Below are 21420 nucleotides of genomic sequence, written 5' to 3'. Positions count from 1 at the left end.
ATGCCTGTGGAGTACTTGGATCAAATGGCCTAGGCTTCTAGTTAGTAGAAAGAAGACATTGAATACCTAAGAAGGGATCTGCTGGAGGAAGGGGTACGCTAAGCAAAACTTTGCTCCTGTGGACCAACAACCAGTAAAGTGAGTTTCCTTCCTCTAAAAGTCTTCCTGCCTGACCCTGAGACCTACTTTCACCTTGGCCCAAACCAGCCCATCAGGGTACTGTGTCCTACAGTTTCAGTGCGTCTTTCCTAAACCTTGCCTGCTTCATAGTTTTCTTCACCGTGATTTTAATGTGTATCAGGAAAAAATACAAAAACAAATATTTTCAAGTTTAAAAGAATTCAATGTGGAAAGACTATGTAGAGTAAAGTAAGATTGTCTAAGTAAAGGATAATAGCAGGTTTAAAAAAGCAAAAGCAAAATAAAATTTCTCCTCTTGGCAAGCAAGACTCACCTTACCTGCTAAATTTGACCCCACAAAATGAAAAGAAAAGGCAATTCTTATGCCAAATAAAATTCAGCTATAAGGGTGAAAGAGAATGTTTGCAAAATTCAATAGGAAAAGATTTCAAAATTTCTTCTAAAATTATTAAAGTGATATAAGTAGAAAGAACACTGGGTTTTACAGATATTTCCATCTGGAGCTCTTAGTTATACTTAGTCCCAGCTATTGATCCCACCACCTTTGTCTACAGTACAGCCAGCCATGGCCATGGCCAAATCTATCTTGTACACTTCGATATTACCATTGATAAGGAGCCCCTGGGCCAAGTTACTTTTGAGCTCTTTGGAAACAAGATTCCAAAGACAAAAAAAAAAAATACTTCCAAGCTCTAAGCACTGGAAGGGAGGGACTTAGTTACAAAAGATCCGTTTTCATCAAATCATTCCTGGATTCATGTGCCAGGATGATGACTTCATAAAGCATAATGGTATTGGTGGCAAGTCCATTGATGAGAAGGAATTTGCCGATGAGAACTTCATCCTGAAGCCCATTGCTCCTGGCATCTTGTCCATGGTAAATGCTGGGCCCAACACAAATAGCTCCTAGTTTTTTCATCTACTGCTATGACTGATTAGTTGGTTGGTAGTTATATATAGTCTTTGGTCAAGTGAAAGAAAGCTTGAACATTATGGAAGTTATGGAGCTCTTCAGATTTCGTGATGATAAGACCAGCAAGACTACCGTAGTTAACTGTGGACAACACTCATAAGTTGTCTGTTTGTTTAGTTGGTTCATTTTTCTTGTCTTAACCACCAAACTATTCCTCTGTAACTGGGGAGAATACCCCCAGACCTCAAGTGCTTTCATGCCCTGTAATTCTTGTGCTCTCACTTGCTACAATTCTCTTTGGATTTCATTTCCTGTTTCCTTCCACTAATCTAGCTAGATTGCAGAACTAAGTTTATGATTGTGAAATAAAAAATAAACTATACAAAAAAGAAAATATAAAAGAGCACTGGATTTGGAGTTATTGAATGTAAATTCAAGTCTTGGATCAATTATTTAGTGGTTTGTGTATCGATGGGCAAGTCACTTGATCTCTGTAAGTTTCAAATTTCTCTTCAGTAATTTAGTGGTGATAATGCTTTTATGATGAATTCTTTGTAAATCTTAGATTGACTTATTAATTTTCCAATTGGACTTTTTAAAAAGTTTACCAATCCTTTATGATTTGTGCTAATAAACTCAAAAAGAGGTGACAATAATTTTAAATGCTAAAATAACAAACTTATTCAGGAACCATACTAAGAACTCACATGCAAACTAATGGTCATACACTTATTCTTTCTTCCCAGGTCCAAATTTCTCCTAGCTTGGCTCTTTTGTCTGTCAGTAGCCAGAAAGCTAACTTGATAGAAGGGAAGATGATGCCAAGTTGACTTCAATAATCATCATTCAGATAAATAATAGTTAATAGTTGAGTAGATGAAATATTTATGTGGGATATTGGCAGTAATTTCTGTTCAAAAGCTGACTGATAAGAAAAAGATATGTACCATGTAGCACAGAACTGGGAGCAGGGGGAGCTTCCCAGAATAGGAGCTTTCTAATTCTGGATTGATGTGAACTAGGTTCAGTCCTGGGAGTGCCTGACCCTGAAGAGAAGGGAATCAGGCTTTGCCCACAATCTTTGGCTCATTGCACCCCATTCTAGAGTTCTGGAGGGAAATACCTCAAACAAAGTTTAGGTACGGCTAAAAGTCTCTTCTAGAAAAGGCACTCAACATAGATATCAGGTATAGAACAGTTATTTCCTCCACTACACAGAAATGCTTAGAACACAAGTCATAACAAATGCTTAAAACATGAAACAGTAACCCATCACTTATGCCATAATCTCCTGAGAAATAAAGAAAACTTTGTAGGAACTAAACCTATCTTTCACTCTTCCCCTGTCACCTGTGTTATCTGCCTGCCTGTGTGCAAGGCCATTTCAGAGTCTTCCTATCTCAGATATCAAATGGCTACCCTGAGTGCTCTATATGCAAATTACCAAGATACAAAACTCAGAGTGGCCCATTTACAGTCTGAAAAAAAATAAAAGAAAGTGTTTAATTTCTCAATTCTTTTATGAGATATGTAGGAATTCTTGAATTAACTTAGTGGAATTATAGGGCAACTGGTCATTGCCTGACTGAAGGATCATCTGTGCTTGTGCTGACCTTTAAAAATTAAAACAGCTATGAGGGGAGCCAGTTGAGAGAGTCTTCCCTCCATTGAGAGTCAGTTGAGAAAGTCAGCTGTAGAGTCAAGTTGAGCTACAGAGAGGAGCAAATCCAGGTTTATTTGTTTGTTTGCAGCTTCAAGGGGGTTTATTAGTTAAAGAGCAAAAAAGCACATTCAAGCCATTTTGAGTCAAGATGACACAGCAGCCTCTGGACCTCCTAGCCTATGTCTCTCTCTCTCCCACCTCCTAGGGCATCCTGTCTTGTCTTGATAGAAGATTGACTAAGGAAAGTCTCAGGCTGACCTCCGGGCCTCACTCCTCATTCCTTTCACCAAGATCCTGGCAACGGTGAAACACTCTACTTGGCTCCTCCTGACTCCATGGAGCAGAGGAAGAATTGGAGGGAACCTCTTCAGAGATGCCTACATGCTCTAAGGACAACAGTGTTAGGTAAAAGGAGAAGGGGAGATTGCTCAGCCCACAGTTTAACCAGAGCTTAGTGTAAGGTGCTTGATGATGAGCGTATTACTTAAAACCTTGATCCACACAACCCGGTTGAGGAGACCCCCCCCATCCTTTGACCCAGCTGGCAGGAGTCACCAGATAGAGGTAAGAATCACTCATTCAGGTACAGCCAGATGATGCAGTGGATAGAGCACCTACCCTGGATTCAGGAAGACCTGAGTTCAAATATGGCCCCAGACAGTCCACACTTACTAGCTTCGTGACCCTGAGCAAGTCACTTCACCCCACTGCCTCACAAAAAAAAAAAAATTATTCACTCATTGGGAGCTGAAGGCAGTGGTGTGGGGAGAGGAGAGAGAAGAAACTTTAATCCTTCACAGTCCTACTTTATGTCCTTTTCCAAAAGAATTAATGCTTTTGCTTAAGCAGCTCCAAAAAGACAGATAAGGCAGATAAATTTTTGAAGCAGAGTCCACTCTTTCTACCTTAAAGTGGACAGCTCCCCCAAAGACATTCAGAGTAGAAGTAGCAGAATAGAAGAATCCAGAGCTGTATCCAAATTGATTCACCTATACCTCTCCTAGCTCAGAGCTAGGGTTTCCCAAGAATAGCATCTGCCCCACCTGATAGCTGATTTGACTTAGGAAGGCTAGATCCTCCATGAAGGGGGAAACTTCTAGCCTGAAGGCCCCTGGAGGGGCAGAATGGGCTCAGGGGCTGCTGGGACCAGTGGGTGACTGACTTGGAGTACTCCATTAGCCTGAGATCCTCTAAGGACCCAAAGCCCTCCAAGGTCCCCAGTGTTCCCTGATTCAGCAGCTGTTGTAATTCAGAATTGCTGAAACTGACAAGTTGGTGCATATGCTATCTGGATAATCCAGTGATCCAGCCAGATTTCCATCCACTTTAAACTGTGGACCCACTGGGCTTCTGATAATGTACCCTCCCCACCCAAAGAAATTTGTCACACTATCAGGAGTTAAAGTTATGGGTAGGGTTGCATCCAGAAAATCTGGGGTCAGGGGCCAACTGAAACCTAGCCAGAAGTGAAGACCATGGGAGAAAATTCCTCTAGGTTTGATGGTACTGAGGGAAAACGTTTAGGGTTTAAGGCTAACTGCCTCAGGAAGGCAGACCAGAGAAGACAAATGGTTTGAGAGAAAAGGTTATAGTGGCCAGGGGCAGGGGGAGTTTTGGGCTATGACTTGAAGAGTGTGGATCCAGAGTACTCAGGGACAGTCATTGATTGTAGAGGTGGGGGATGGGATAACTTGTGGGTGCCGGTTGTGTAGACAACCCTAGAAAGGGTTCATGCTCAGCTCACAAATCCAAAACTCCTGACAAGTCATGTTATGACTTGGAATTTTAAGTCCTTTCAACTATATCATACTCCTGAGATCATCTCCACTGAAAAGTTGTTGCAAAAATCACTTCCTCCTGGACAACCAGGGCCCAGATTTGAGGAATCTCAACCTCTCCAGCTCATGAAGTAGTCTCCAGGACTGGAAATAACCTCCAGAATTTCTGTTGGTCACCTGTGCCTAGAGAAAGAAACCCTAAACAAAAGGGGCATCCAGGAACTTGGGGACCAGACTCAGACTCCCTTAGGCAAGCACATGTTCTCAATGCCACGGGTAGGTAGTCACTCTTGTTGCAAGGGGGAGGGGAGAGAAATTCCCTCTCTCTCTCTCACTGGAAGTCTAAGGGAGAGCTGGCAGCGTCCCAAGCAACATTCTCAAAAGAACAAGTTTTTCTCCTCGCTCCCTTATATAGACTACTGAGGGGGTGTCTCTTTCTGGCTTAGTGTTCAGTCCTCTTTGGCACAGCCCCCAGTCATGGTCACATGTAAAGATAAACCAGTTGCTGCTGGTTATGCATAACTTTTAGTGAGGGGCCAGAAAATGTGTCTCTCTCTCCCCATAGAAGCAAAGTACACACGCCCAATTCAATGGCATGTGCTCCCCAATCCATTAGATTAGGAGATTCTTATTATTATCCATGTTATATAAATATTAAGCAAAAATCCAGTGGAAAAAGTAGGTAAATGGAGTGAAACTTAATGCCCCTAACATTACCTGTCCCATAATTCCATCTTATCACAGTTAATCTGTGATTAAACTAATTATATCAGCCACCCTAAGGTTAAAGAGAAAAATCAATGAGGCGCATAGACTCAAATATCTAAAGCTATAAGGGACATCAGAGGTCATCTAGTCCAAGCCCCTAATTTTACAGATAAGGAAACTAGGTTCTAGGAGGGTAAGTCACTTTTCCATGGTCACAAAGGTCGTAAATATCAGAGGCAAGATTTGATCCCTGGTCCTCTGAAAGGCCAAAGTTCTTTCCACCATACTTCAATGCTCCCAGCATAGTGCTTGGGATTCAGAATTGAAAAGAGATGGAATGAGTGAATGCTGGAAACTTTCCAATTGGCAAGTTGTAACTATGTTGGCTGGAAGAGGAGAGATGGAAAGAAGAGGGTATGAAGAAGGCAAGATATCAAATGAAGAAGAAAAGCAAAGAAAAACTGGGATAGAGTTGGATTTTAGACCAGCCACTTAACTAAGAAGTCTGAGAAGCTGTCTTTTTTGTGTGTTTGTATGTATCATAAATCAGCTAATTGGTTAAATCTCCCATCTTCATAGGATACTGTAAGAAGAGGGGCAGGGTATTTTATTTTTAACTGAGGGAAACACAACACCACTCAGTGTCATTGGCTTCACCAAGATGAAGAGGTATTATTTCAATCTCTCTTGGAGAGATTGCCAAGAGAGACGGAAATACAGAAATGATAAAGTAGGGAAAGGAGCAGAAGTAGAAAGAGAGCACAATGTAAATATAGAAACACACCCAACAGAATTAAGTAAAAGGAAGAAAAAGATAAATTAATTGTAATGGAGAGAGAATTGTTAATACAGAAGATATTCCATGCATCCTTACTCCATGAATTTTCATTGACAATCCCCCAATTCTGTAATTCTTTTCCTCTCCATATCTGTCTCTTGTCTTCATTAGCTTCCTTCAAGTCACTGCTAAAATCCCACCTTGGACAAGAAACCATTCCCATTTCTCTTTAATGCTAGTGCCTTCCCACTGAGACTACCCCCTAAGACCCAAAGTATTAAGTTTGTACATATGTGTGTGCATGCATGTGTATATATAGATATATATTGTTTGTACATAGTTGTTTGCATGCTGTGTCTCCCACACCATCACCACTAGATTGTAAGCTCCTTGAGAGCAAAGACTAATTTTCTTTTCTTTACATCTCCAGAGTTTAGCACAGTGCCTAGCATATCATAAGCACCTAATAAATGCTTGTTGATTGACTGGCAAATAGTAGTCACTAAATAAATGCTTCTTGATTTGATTTGACATGACTTGCAAACCAAGCCGGTTTCAGCTTTTCGCTTGGGCTATTGCCTTACAGAGCATTCAATATTCCCATCTGCTCTTCCACCCCAAGAGGGGGAGAAAAGGTCAGAGATAGGGTTTTCACCATTATAAGTAAACAAGAAATAGGACAGATCTTCCTAAAACACTAATGAATAAGCATAACGTAGGCCTATCTTGTATTCTATTCAAAGGGGCTTATTTACTGAAATACCTATATAACTAGATCATTATCATCTTACCTATAAAGCCATCCAAAACTTCAGACCTTTATATAAAGCTCTAATGCCTATATGAATAAAACATCTGGAAGCTTGGTAACTTGAAAGGTATTGATAAGTTCTTTCAACAAATATTTGTTGAGCATTACCATGTAAGACAACCATATGGCACTATGTGGGTGTAAGGAAGGCATGCAAAGGAAAGAGAAGACATGGAGACATGGTCCCTTCCCTTTAGATATCTTATAATTTAGCTGGAAAGGCAGCTAGAGAACAATTACATAGCAACATGTAAGCAAATACCATAATAATGCAGTAAGGATAATAATTATGTTAAGGAAATGTGGACTTCAAAAAAGATTGAAGTAGTTTAAGGTAAGAAAGCTTTTGAAGATCAGTCTTAAATTCTATCTTAAATAGACACAGAGATTCCAATAATTGGGGAATGCCTGAACAAATTGTGGCATGTGAATGCAGTGGAATAGTATTTTGCCATAGCATATCTGTTGACCATCATAGTCCGAAAAGAATACAAATTACATCATGATGTGAGGTCAAAATAAAGTGTGTCTGACTCTGACTGATCAGACCAATACAGGCTCAGAAAGCTCTACCCCAGGTCAGGTACAAACAGTCCATTTGAACATTTAGGATGGAGATGTTTGAACTACTGCAATTCTACTTTGCTCATAGAACATAGTACCTTCTTTGATGTGGGTCCATCATACTGGATAGTCGTGTGCCAGTTTCTCTCACATCTCGCAATTGATACCAAAGTTCTTCAGAGAGACCTTGAGAATGTCCTTGTATAGCTTCCTCTGACCTCTGTGTGAACAGTTGCCTTATGCGAGTTCTCCACAAAATAGTCTTCTAGGCAAACATATGTTTGGCATTTGAACAACTTGGCCAGCCCACTGGAGTTGTGCTCTCTGCAGTAGGGTTTGATTGCTTGGCAGTAGGAATGATGAACATTAAGAATTTAGATACCTTAGGTTCAGATTCCTAAAATCTAGCCACTGCTCAGATTCTTGTAATCTAGCCAATAGCTTACTAATGTTCAGACTCATTAAGAGTCTGCCCAATATTACGGATGTTCTAATAAACCTTGTCTTTGGCTGAAAAAAAAATAATAATTTAGATACCTTAAACACAATGGAATCAACCACAGTTTTAGAGGACTCATGGTAAAATGTTATCCACCTCCAGAGAGACAGATAATGAATTCAGAGTGCAGACTGCAGAGTGCAGTGAAGCATATATACAGTGGAAAGAACACTAGCTACGGAGTCAGAGGACCTTGGTTCAAACCCTTCCTCTGACTCTTACTACCTGTGTGACCTTGTTATTTACCTCCCTGGGTCACAGTTTATTCACATGTAAAAAGAAAATGTTGGACTAGATGATGCTAAGGTCGCTTTCAGCTCTCCATCTATGCTCATATGACAGGGCAAGCGGGATGGTGAAAGGTTTTGAGATCATTCCCCATGAAGATTGGTTGAAAGAATGGAAGCTGTTTATCCTGGAAAAGAAATGAGTTCAGTGGGGATAGGAGTGAGGTATGATTGCTAAATACTTACAGAGTTGTGAAATCACAGAGGGATTCAAATTGTTCTTGGTCCCAGAAGATAGAACCAGAAGCAATGGCCAGACACAGGAGGCAGATTTGGGCCTGATGTAAGAAAAAACTTTATAACAATGATAGCCTTCCAAAAGTGGAATGGAATGCTTTGAGAAGCACGTCGTTCCAAATCATTGAAGGTCTTCAAGCAAACCGGGATTAGCCACTTGTCAGGTAATATTGGAGAGGGAATTTTTTTCCAAATATGGGTTAGAGTAAATGGTCACTAAGTTTTCTTCTGAAGTTGAAATTCTGTGGGTCTCATTCCTCAAGCCAAATAAGTAATAGACACAATAAATACAGCAATGTAAATGAAGACAGCATTATGCCAACAAAAAATACAAGGAACAGTACAGGTACCAAACGATTAAAGCTAAAACGCACATCCACCTTTTTTCTTAACAAGGTAAATGATGAAAATAAAAAAAGTGATGTGACTTTTCTTCAGTTGGATCTGCTCTGCTTCTGGGGAATGTGCTTTGGGAGAAGATTATGAGTTTCTTAGGATATCCCTGTTTTGTGGAAATGAAAAAGTTAAATAACAATTTTTTTAACCACAGCAGGAGCAAATAAAACAAAAGTCAAGTAAATGCATATATATTCATTGAGACATGGAGGAAGAAAATTAGGTGCAAGAACTTCATCAACCAGAGTCCATAAGCAGAGATGTACAAGATGTATATAGCAGCCTAAAAGGAGACTCACCAGGGAGGAATAGAGGTATGTATGTGTGAATGAGTGAATGTGTGTGTGTGTGTGTGTGTGTGTGTGTGTGTGTGTGTGTGTCTCTTCAGGAGGCATGGTCAAGAGATGAAATGGAACAGATACAGGAAGTTCCACTTAACAGATTCTGAATCCTAGACAGGGAAATTTAATTGAATGACAAAATTCAATGTCAAGGTGACTTGATGTAAAAGATATTTGGAAAAATTATTCTGGCTGCTATAGGCAATATAAACAAGCTTAAGGAAGAGAGTGTAGGAAAAGGGAGCCAAAAGTTGGAAAAAAACTGAAGCTACAGTAAAGGGGCATTTGGCTAGCTTCTTTTATAAAGTCAGGGTCTCCTGTGCCACTATTGTCTTCATTTCCTACAGGAAGCCTTTGCTTAGCTCCCTGATCCCCCAGGTTTCAAGCATCTCTCCCCCACTGAAATTACCATGTTATGTATTTTGCATCTACTTATATGTGCCCATTTTGTTTCCTCAATAGAATGTATACTTCTTTAAGGACAAGGGCTATTTCATTCTTTGTCTTTGTATTTCCAGTGCCCAGCACTGAGTAAACATTTTTAAAATGCATGTTGATTGAACAATCGACCTAAGCCACAATTTAGCAGCCCAGCTTATACAGTTGTTTTGAAAATAAAAGTCAAGTGTATAGGACAGAGGTGGGGAGCCTGCCGCCTCAAGGCCATGTGTGACCTTCTAGGTCCTCAAGTGTGGTCTTCAACTGAATCCAAATTTCACAGAACAAATCCCCTTAATAAAAGGATTTGTTCTATAAAACTTGGACTTAGTCAAAAGGCCACACCCGAGAACCTAGAAGGCCACATGTAGCCTCAAGGCCGTAAGCTCCCCACCCCTGGTATAGGAGCATTTTGGAGGAGGGATGGAAGAGAGGAATGGATGGATGGATGGATAGATACATGCGCTATTAGATGGTAGACAGAAAGTGTTTTGCTTATAAGAGATCAGGGTAATTCAGAACAAAAATATTCATTAATTGGCTTGGTACAACATTGAAACTTTAATGTAATCTCTTCATTCCTGATTTCTTATTGAGACCTTCAGTGTATGTGCCATAAGATACAATTTGGAGCCTGAGGGTCCTTCTTTGATAAGGTGTTCTAAGCACAAAGAAGAACATGTGATGATTGATTTCTTTACTCCAAGGCAGTTTCGCCATTCAAAAATTATCAGTTTATTATACCTCCAACTGCGAGATATTGTTTAATCATATTTTAAGCCAAAATATGAAAAGGAGATGGTAACATGGCAGTGTTGAATCAGAGGAAGATGTTATTATTCTCAAATTAAATTACAGATTAAATGATAAAAGGATAAAACTAAGGCTGTGTTTAACTGTGTATTACTACTGTATTATCAAAGTAATAAAAATCGCACATTTAGCACTCACAGTGTGAGAGGTGCTGCATAACACCCTTGAGAAAATGGCACATAAAACTGCCCTCAGAAAGTGAAATCTGTGGAAACTGTGTGTAAATATTTGAGATCAGAATTTGGTTTGAAGTATTAAGGAAAAAGAGTAAGATATTTAACATGAAATGGATGGCTTAGAGGCTTAATAGAAACAGATGGAGGGCAATTAAAGAGAATGCTAAGCATGAAACACTGTTACCCATAGTCCCTGATGGAGAAAAGCAGATGATGAAAGACTGACAATGGAAAAATAAGGAAAAATAAGATCAAATCCTTCATCCCATGCCTTGGTCATTTTTTTTTTATCCTACGTATGAAATTTAAAACATTTTAAGGTAGACATAGAGGATAGCTAAGAGTCAGACTCCACTTACCACTCTAAGTACATATGAGATTATTTGTACTATTTTCATTTTAATCCCTCCCCTAGTCTTATGTTTCTTACCAAAGGTCAAGAGCTTAAGGGAAGAGATCATGAAATTGTCACACACAGTCATGCATGCCACCTGCCCTATGTCACTAGTGCCTCTTTCCCCTGCCAAACCCCCACCCACTCGCAGGCACACTCTTCCCAAAACATAGAAGCTCACCAAATGCTTGGTTCATGAAAATGATATGATACCCATCTAATTAATAGCCTCTCATCACTGCTTATCACTTGCCCATTTATAAACACTGGGGATGGAGAGGATACCCCCACCCCATGACATTCTCCACTTCCCCTTCTCCCTCCCCTTACACACTGTGTTAAAGATAGGAATTTCAGAGAAAGGCGGACAACTAGGCAAGGGAAATGCCATATTAAATAAAGCAGCAGTCTGTTATCACTAATTATCCCCCAGGCTGTAAAAAAGCATTCATTCAAGACATCCCACCAAATGTATTCTGTTTGGTTTGGTATGTGGGGTGTGAGATCTGGTCCTTGGCTGTCTTTCTGACAGGCATGCAATGATATTTGAAGAAGAAAAATAGAACCTGGGTATGTTTGTAACACAGAACACAGTGTTTACTGAGCAGAGTAGAATGGGGGATGGGAGGAAGAGTTGGAGGCCTACTGATGGGGTAGGCAATACTTCCAGGGAGAGTGAATGAAAGGAAGAAAGCTAGCAGCAGAGCAGTACAAGCTAAAAAGCCCAGACTGAGCCTAATTTTTTCTCCAATTATTGTCAATTGTTTATTATAACACAGAGAGTCTCCACATTATAATATTATGGTTCTAAATATTTAGTTATAAGTGTGGCAGTATACAGTAGCATAATACTCTTATCAGAACATAGTATTTCAATTTTTTTCCCAGTGTTTGATCCAGGCTTTCTATCTGCATGCTGTGGGCATGTTTGTATGACAGCTGGTTTTGTTCTCCTATAGAAAGAATGTCACCTCAACAAAAGTGCAAAGAACTTCATAAACAGTTTAAAAAGAATAAAATGCTTTGGGGGGAAAGAACACTAACTGGTATTATAAAGTTGAAACATAGGTTTCTTATTCATAGCTTGAAATCCTGCCTCTTATTCTTACATTAGAGGACATTCCCAAAGTTTCCCTTCCTGATTCCCTTCAACTACATGAGCTACCTCAGCAGTTGGGGCTTTGGAGATGATGAAGCCCTTGGGTGATTCTGGCTGGCTGTGTGAAACTCAGAGGCATTTGGGGAACAACGAAGCAATTCCCTTCTTGGTCACTGAACCGGAAGAGCTGATAACTCAGAGGACCTTTAAAAGAAAATGACTTGTTCTCACTTATTTTTCTTCTCTTCCTGCCTTTAAAGAGTATGAGTACTGTTCAGCCTCATACTGGTGAGGGGTGGGCAGAAGGCTGGGGACAGAACTAGTTGTCCTTCCCTAAGCTGGTGGAGTTCCTGTAGCAGACAGAACAAGAAGGCAATCAGGTGAGGCTGCCTCCTCTGCTTTGTTTCCTTGATTTATCACCTGTATAACTATGGGCAGCTCGGGTAACTTCTTTGGGCCTCATTTCCTTTATTTCTAAAAAGAAGAGATTTGGACTAGATTGCCTCTTCCCTTCTAGTTTTGATCCATGAAGTTCTAGTGCAGACACTCAAATCCAAATCTGTGTTTGGGTACATGGAGAATGGGTTCTAGGTCTTCACCAAGTCAGGTGAACTGGGCAAAGAAGATTAGGTTCAAACTTGTCCTAGTGCCCACCCTTGCAACAATTCCAGTAAGTGGGTAATGATGAGCAGCCATTAGTCTGATTAGATTTTGTATCACATACCACATATCTGATTATATTTTGAGCCCCAATACACTAGCATGGATAAGGGAATGCTAAAAAAACTGAGGCCAGTCACTGAAGAGCTCTCCCCTTCTCCTCCTCCCCTCATGTTACCCGGGTGCCTTATGCCTCTACTCCCCCTTCACTCCTGTCTTCCATAATAAGGTAACCCTTCTCCTTGCCAAGGCAAATATCTCATTCTATGCAGTCTTCTCCAGCCAAATGCCTCTATCATTTCTACTGTCTCACTAATCAGTTGTTCTTTGTCTACCAGCTGCTTGCTTATTGCCTATTGACATATCCATGTCTCCCCCTTTTCCAAAAAACCCTCATCTGATTCACCCATCCCCTCTAGCTATTGTTGAATATCTCTCCTATTTTTTGTGGCTACGCTCCTGAAGAAGACCATCTTACAATAGGTGCCTCCAATTCCTTTCCTCTCACTCTCTTCATTACTCTACCTACTCTGACTTCTTTCCTCATCATTCAAACAAAAGCGTTTCTCTAAAGTTACTAATGATCTCTTAATTGCTAAGTAGAATGGTCTTTCCAAAATCCTCATCCTTTTTTAAAAATATTTTAACATTCTTATTTAAAGTTTTGAGTTCCAAATTATGTCCCTCCCTCCCTATGCCCCCTCCCCCTTCCCTGAGACGATAAGCAGATATAGGTTCTACATGTGCAATTATGTAAAACATATCCATATTAGTCATTTTGTACAATAAGACTCAAATAAAAGGAAAAAATTTAAAAAAGAAAATGAAACGTAGCATGTTTCAGTCTGTATTCAATCAATATCAGTTCTTTCTCTGAAGGCAGATAGTACACTTCATCATTATTGCTTTGGGATTGTCTTGGATCATTGTATTGCTGAGAATAGCTGTCATTCACAGTTCTTCATTGTACAATATTGCTGTCATTGTGTACATTATTTTCCTGGTCCTGTTCACTTCACTATATATCAGTTCACATAAGTCTTTCCAAGTTTTTCTGAAATCATCCTGCTTGTCATTTCCTATAGCACAATAATATTCCATGCCAATCATATACCACAGATTGTTTAGCCATTCCCCAATTGATAGGCATCCTTTTGATTTGCAATTCTTAGGCATTACAAAAAGAGCTGCTACAAATATTTTTGTACAAATAAGTCCTTTCCCCTTTTTTTGGATGTCTTTGAGATATAGACCTAGCAGTGGTATTGCTGGATCAAAGAGTATGCCCAGTTTTATACCCCTTTGGGCATAGTTAGAAATTGCTCTGCAGAATAGTTGGATCAGTCCACAATTCCACCAACAGTGCATTAGTGTCCCAGTTTTCCAGAATCCTCTCCAACATGCAACATTTTCCTTTTTTGTCATATTAGCCACTCTGATAGGTGAGAGATGGTGGTTTCTCAGAGTTGTTTTAATTTGCATTTCTCTGATCAATAGTGATTTGGAGCATTTTTTTCATATGACTATAGATAGCTGTGATTTCTTTATCTGAAAATTGACCATATTCTTTGACCATTTATCAGTTGGGGAATGACTTGTATTCCTATAGATTTGACTCAGTTCCCTATATATTTAAGAGATGAGGCCTTTATCAGGGATGCTTTAGGCAAAATTTTCCCCCAGTTTTCTGCTGTCCTTATAATTTTGGTTGCATTGGGGTTTTTTGTGCAAAAACTTTTTAATTTTATATAATCAAAATGATCTATTTCACATTTTGTAATGCTTTCTGTGACTTTGTTTCCTGCCGTTCTTCAAACAACATTCTATATCTCCCAACTCCAGGAATTTTCCATGACTGTCCTTAAAGCCTGGAATGCTCTCTCTCTTCATCTCTGCCTCTTGGTTTCCTAGCTTCCTTCAAGTCCCAGCTAAAGTTCTGCCTTCTGTAAGAAGGCTTTCCTGATCCCCTGAATTCAAGTGCCTTCCCTCTGAGGTCCTTGAGAGTAAAGACTGTCTGTTGCTTTTCTTTGTACACCTAGTGCTTAGCACAGTGGCTGATACATATTAAGTGCCTATAAATGTTGACTGACTGACTGACTTAGAATGTGGAGGACTCAGAGTTAGGGAGAGTTTCTGATGAATAAGTATGGTGTTTGGGTCTGTAAAAGACAATATCTTCCAGACCAGGGCTCAGTGTATTGCTAGTTTCCGTTAAGTCAACACATATCCTGACAGTCACAAGCTTGATAACTCAGTCACTCTGTCCCATACACACTCATTGAAACTTCTCTCTCTTCTCTCTTTCTCTACTCCTTACCACTCACTGAATCCTCTCACAATAGACTAGTTCTCACTAATAATGCTGTTTTCTCTCAACACACTGAGTTTCGCACATTCTGCACAACCACCAACTCTACATCCATTCTCCTTTTTCCTTCCCATACTCAGGCTCCATTCTAATTGTACAAAACTATCTCCAATCTTAAGACTACTTCCTGACAATTTTAAATCAATGCCTGGGGAAACTCAAACTTCCCTTGTAGTCTGAGGTATAGAACTTTTTCAATTTCTTATAGCATTCTGAAGACCTGACAGAGAGATGCATAATACTTTTGTGAGGAATTACTTTTCATTTACCCAAAATTGTTTTCAAAAAGTTTTACAATTTTTTTCCCCAAAACAAAACAAAACATCAGAGACATTTCAAGATATATGATTCCTCACCTTTTTTTTTTTCTTACTCCCAGGGGCCCTTTTCTCGTGACAAAGAAAAAAAGGTTAAGGAAACCAACCAATGCAGCAATCATGTATGTCACCATATGCAATATTCCAAACCTTGTATCTTCTTAGGCCAAGCTTGGTTATTACAATTACAGTCTTGAACTTTGCTTTATTATTCCTATTTATTCAAATTGTTGTAGTCTAGATAGATAGACAGATAAATAGATAATAGGTTTATGTCTATGTAGAGCTATTTATCTATACCATCTGTATCTATATCAATTTCCCCTTGATTCTACTTTCTTCATTCTGTATTAGTTCATCTAAACCTTCCCACCTTTCTCAGAATTCCTCAAATTCATAATTTTTATGGTATAATAATGTTATATTATGATTCATGGGCAGCTAGGGGGCACAGTGGATAGAACAAAAGGCCTAAAGTCAGGAAGACTCATCTTCCTGAGCTCAACTCTAGCTTTAGACACTTACTAGCTATGTGAGCCTAGGCAAATTGCTTAATCCAGTTGACCTCAGTTTCCTCATCTGTAAAATGAGCTGGAGAAGGAAATAGCAAACCATTCCACTATCTTTGCCAAGAAAAACAGAAAAGGATCCTAAAGAGGCAAACACAACTGAAGCAACTGAACAATAACATTATAATTCATATTATATGTTTTTCTTAACTATTCTCCAGTCAATGACTAGCCATCTTGTTGTGGGTTCTATGCAACTACAAAAAAGCATTGCTATTAATGTTTTCATTAATATGGAACCTGTCTTTGACCTCATTGTGTATATACCTAGCAGTAAGATTTCTAGATCAAATAGTTTGAATAGTTAGTCACTTTTCCCACATAATTCAAAATTATTTTTCAAAATAGTTGCACAAATTCATAGCTCTGCCAATACTGTGTGTGTATGTTTGCTTTCCTTTTCCAATTCTCATTTTTTATTATTTTGCCAATTTTCTAGATATGAGACAAACCAGAATTATTTCCATTTTCATTTCTCTTATAAGTGATTCAGAGCAATCTTTCATATGGCTATGGATAGCTCATAATTCTTTTGAGAATTGTTTTTTCATAATCCTTGAATACTTATCTCTTTAATGTAAAGATTTTTTTCTCCATTGAAATTTTTTATTGTCTTTGATGTTTGGATTTTGTTTGTACACAAGCTTTACCATTTCATACAATTAAATACTTTATTTTATCTCTTCTGATCTCTGCCTCTTATTTTGGTGTACATTCAGCCCTTGGCCATAGTTGTGAAAGATGCCTTCTTTCATTTTGGTCTAATTTTTAAAAAAATATTATTGTGACATTTATACCACATACCCATTTGGAACTTATTATGCTATATGGCATAAGATGCAGATCTGGTCTAAACCTACTTTTTATCAATTGCTTTCTAATTTTTGTTGAATTTCTTGTCAAGTAGAGAGTCTTTAGTATTTCCTATTCTTGGACTTATTGAACAATGGGCTACTAAGTGTAATTGTTCTGATTTTCATTTACATAGTCTATTCCACTAATTTGCCTTGTTGTAAATCAGTGCCAAATATTTGCAATAACTACTTTATAATATAGGTTGAGGTCTAGAAAGGTTATCTTCCTTTTTTCCTTCACTTTTTTCCATTATTTTCCTTGTGATTCTTAACAAGAATGAAAATAGCTAACACTTATTTAGCAGCTTGAAGATTTTGAAGTATTTTACTTATTTTATCTCTTTTGATGTTCATAACAATCCTGGAATATGGATGTTATTTTTACACCCAATCTTACAGATAAGGAAATTGAAGTTGAGAGTTTAAGTGACTTGCCCAGGATCACAAAGCTAGGAAATATCTGAGGCAGAAAGTCTTTCTGACTCCATGCATTGTACCACCTATCTCCCTCAAAGTGTAACCTGAGGTTATTGAGAAGTTAAGTGACTTGCAAATTAAGTGACATAGCAAGTATGTTTCAGAGGCCAAGGCTAGCCTCCCATGTTTAGCTGCCTCTCTTATGCATAAATATAAATATCAATTTTGTTCAGTTGTATGCAACTCTTTATGACTCCTTGTGAGGTTTTCTTGGCAAAGACACTGAAGTGGTTTGCCATTTCCTTCTCTAGCTTATTTTACAGATGAGGAAACTGAGGCAAATAGGGCCAAGTGACTTGCCCAGGGTCACATAGCTAGTAACGTTTCTGAGGCCAGATTTGGAAGATGATTCTTCCTGATTCCAAGCACAGTGCTCTATCCATTGCAACACCTAGCTGCCCTATAAACATCCATACATATTAGCATATAAGCTCCTTGAAAATAGTATCTTTATCTCACCTGTGTCCTTTGTGCCTAGCATAGTTCCATGTAGTTGCTGATTAGTAAATGCTTATTGATTTGAATATACAAACATTCTTATACTTATAAATTTAAAGTGTTATACCAAAAGTACTATTACTACTACTATTTCTGCTACTGCTACTACTGCTACTACTGCTACTGCTACTGCTACTACTACTACAAACATCATAGGAAGAGACAGAGTAGTAAAAACACAAGATTTATAATCATTGGATATGGACTTAAATTCTGGCTCTGCTGCTTATAGAAATGTGACCCTGGATGAGTCACTTCTCTTCCCTTCCCTTCCCTTCTCTTCTCTTCTCTTCTCTTCTCTTCTCTTCTCTTCTCTTCTCTTCTCTTCTCTTCTCTTCTCTTCTCTTCTCTAGGATTCAATTTCCTCATTTGTAAAACAAAGGGGTTGAACTAGATGATCTCCGAGGTCCCTTCTAGTTCTAAATCTTTTAAACTTCTCTGGAACACAAATATACCATCAACTACAATTTTTTTTACTAATGTTTATTTGGTAAGAGAGCTAAAGATCATTATTTAAAATGTAACAGACAATACTTTTTTAAAAAATTCTAGAATAATAAGAATTTAAATTTGGAATGGAACTTAAAAGTTATCAAGTCCAACATGCCACTCCAAAGCATAAATCTCTTCAACGGCATCACTTACTGTTTATCATTCAGGTTCTACATGCATGCCTGAAGTGATAGGGAACATGCCTTCCCCCAAGACATACCATTTCATTGTTGGACATCTCTAGTTGTCAGAAGGTTTTTTCTCATAGTATGCTAAAACATGCTTCCCTGTAGCTGCCATCTTAGTCTTAGTTCATCTGTCTGGAGTGATACAGAATAAGTCTAATTTTCCTTCCATATGACCATGTTGTCATGAAAAGAGCATTCAGGTCTGAACCAGGAAGTATGAATTTGTACTCTGACTCTGATGTAACTTGTGCAATCTTCATCAAATCACTTCATTTCTCTGGGCTTCAGTTTTTCCACCTTTAAAACAAGAGCTTTAGTATCTTATAATCTATAACTATACAGTCTGTTACAATTTAATTCTTCCTAGTCCTCTCTTTTTAAGGAAAAAAACCCCACTAATTTCTTCAATTGTCTTTTGTAGAACATGAATTCCAGCTTTCTTAACCTCCTAGTCACTCTGATAGAGGCCCACAATTACAGAGGTAGATGTGACCTCAAAAGCTATTTAGTCTAATACATACACACAGACACACGTACACACACACACACAAATCCCCATTACAACATATCTAACCTCTCTTTGAAGATCGTCAGTCTTCAGTCCTTAAGACACTTTCTCACTTGTCCATGACCCTCTTAGACTGTGGCACACTTCCTTAAACCCAATATTCTAGGGGCAGTCTGGCTAGTAAAGTGTAATGGGACTATTTGTTTCTATGATTTGGGTGTTATATTTTACTAATGCAGACTAAGGTTGTGTCAGCTTTTCAGTGACTATATTACATGTCCAGTCTGTGCTTAATTAGAACATGTAGTTCTTTTCATATAAACTTTTGCTAATACAGGTCTCTCCCAACATACATTTTTATTTTAAACCTAAGTATTAACTATTTGTGTGACCTTGGGAAAACCACTTAAGGGAGAAATGAACTCTGTTTCCTCATTTGTAAACTATGGAGGCTGGATAAAATGATCCCTATGGTTACTTCAAGCTCCATGATCCTATCCTCTAACCTTCTACATGCAGAGTTTACATTTGTTCCACTTATATTTCCCTTCTTATTTTTGATTTAGTATTTCAGCCTTGTCTAGATCATTTCAAATCTTGATTCTGCCATCAATCATATTAGCTATACCTCCCAATTTTGTATCCAATCCAAATTTATAAAGTAAACTTTTTATGTCTTTTTCTGAGTCATTGATAAAAATGTTCAACAGAACAAGTCCAAGGACAGAGAAGCCTGGTAATTTGCTAGAGAACTCCCCCTGGGTTGACTCAGGGCCATTAATCAATACTTTGGGGGCATGGTTGACTTATTCTATGGAATAGTGGAAGCAACACAGACACCTACCAATGTAAGCCATGCTGGATGCTCAGAAGGTGGCAGGAAGAGCAGAGGAGCCCCTCCTTCCCTTTCCCTTACGATCTCTAGTTGATGATAAATAAAGGACTTTGTAGTCATACCCACCAACTTTAGAGGAATAAAGGCAACACCAAGAGAATAACCTTGAAATTGGGGGAGTAAAGCAATGTCATCAAGGGCAAGGAACTGTGATCCTTGCTAATCCTCCACAATACTGCTGTGAGTTACTCAAATGGTGCAGGTCTGAGGTGAATGTGAAGTATTCATTCAGCAGTTTCATCAAAGGTCTAGGTCTTCTATGGGAGCCTAATGGATATAATGGGCTCGTAAGTATTTTGTGCCTCCTGTATTTGTTCATATGAATTTCATTGCATTTTATGCATCTTCTGTAGAAATAAAACCTGACACATACCTTATAATCATATATTACATTGCATACCTTTGTGGGAGGGGATCCTATTATCTATATATGTGGATGGGTTAGACATGACCCATACCTAAGCTTCACATTAAAATTTTCCCTGGACTTTCTTACTCTGATGAAAGAAGAACCAAAGAAAGATACCAACTCCATTTGTGTTTAGGTTCCTGAGGCTGAACCTGATACACATGAACCAAGCAGTCCTTTGAAGAAACCATGGGCCACCAATGATACCTTGGGTCCCATGCAGGATATAAGGAGTTGATTTCCACTTAATTCCAAATGCTTAATCCTTTTTGGGAAGCCCAACACATCTTAAGGAAAGGCCTTTAAAAAAAATTTTAAATAAAGAAAGAAAAGAAAGAAAAAACAGAAAAGATCTAGTAATTAGATCTAGTAATTAAGGTCATTTATAACTTTGGATAGAACATTTTAATTTGAAAGATTGTGATCAGAAGCCAGACTGTAAGAGGGTTTAGAACCAAGTGACAAGAGAGGAAGTGTAAGTACAAATTATAGAAGACTTTCTTAAGGAGTTTAGCCACAAAAAGGAGGAAAGATATAGGACAATAGCTAACAGAGCTGGTCACATCAAGTGAGAGTTCTTTTATGGTCAGGCAGACAGGGGAATGTTTATAGGCAGCAGTGAAGTGGACAGAAGAGAGGGAGACTTCAAAGATTAATGAGAGAGTAGGGATATAGAGAGGGCAATCTGCTGCAGCAGATTGGTTGAAGTGGGACCGAGGACACATGCAGAGGTTTATGCCTTGACAAGGAGAAGGGCCATGTCTTCATGTAAAGCAAATGTCTCAACCTTTTACAGTCAGGTCTGGAACCCAATCACTTTACTAAAACTACTCTCTCCCAAGTTACTAATTATGTCTTAGCTTCTAAATCCCATGGTCTTCTCTTTGCCCTCTCCAGATCTTTTGATACAATTGACCACCTATTCTTCCAGAATACTCTCTTATCCCTTGACTTCTGTAACAATATTCACTCTTTGTTTTCCTCCTATAAATGAATTAAAAAGCACTTATGTGCCAAATACTGTGTCAAGCACTGTGTGTGTTAGTGTATGAGAAGACACTGTTTACCTTCAAGAAACATTGGGGGAGCTCTTTCTGGTCTCCATCTTCCCCTCAGTGGAAGCAGAACTAGCATGCCCCAGTCACCACC

General features: G+C 38.7%; 1 pseudogene; it reads left to right on the top strand.

The window, feature by feature from the left end:
* Positions 1–898: 898 nt before the first annotated feature.
* On the top strand, positions 899–1214 carry LOC110221717 (peptidyl-prolyl cis-trans isomerase A pseudogene; annotated as a pseudogene).
* The last annotated feature ends 20206 nt before the right edge of the window (positions 1215–21420 follow it).

This window comes from Phascolarctos cinereus, unplaced genomic scaffold, assembly GCF_003287225.1.
Source record: "Phascolarctos cinereus isolate Bilbo 61053 unplaced genomic scaffold, phaCin_HiC Scaffold_726;HRSCAF=1367, whole genome shotgun sequence".
Taxonomy (NCBI): domain Eukaryota; kingdom Metazoa; phylum Chordata; class Mammalia; order Diprotodontia; family Phascolarctidae; genus Phascolarctos; species Phascolarctos cinereus.
Note: the sequence above shows the minus strand (reverse complement) of the source record. Positions and strands in the feature narration are given on the sequence as shown.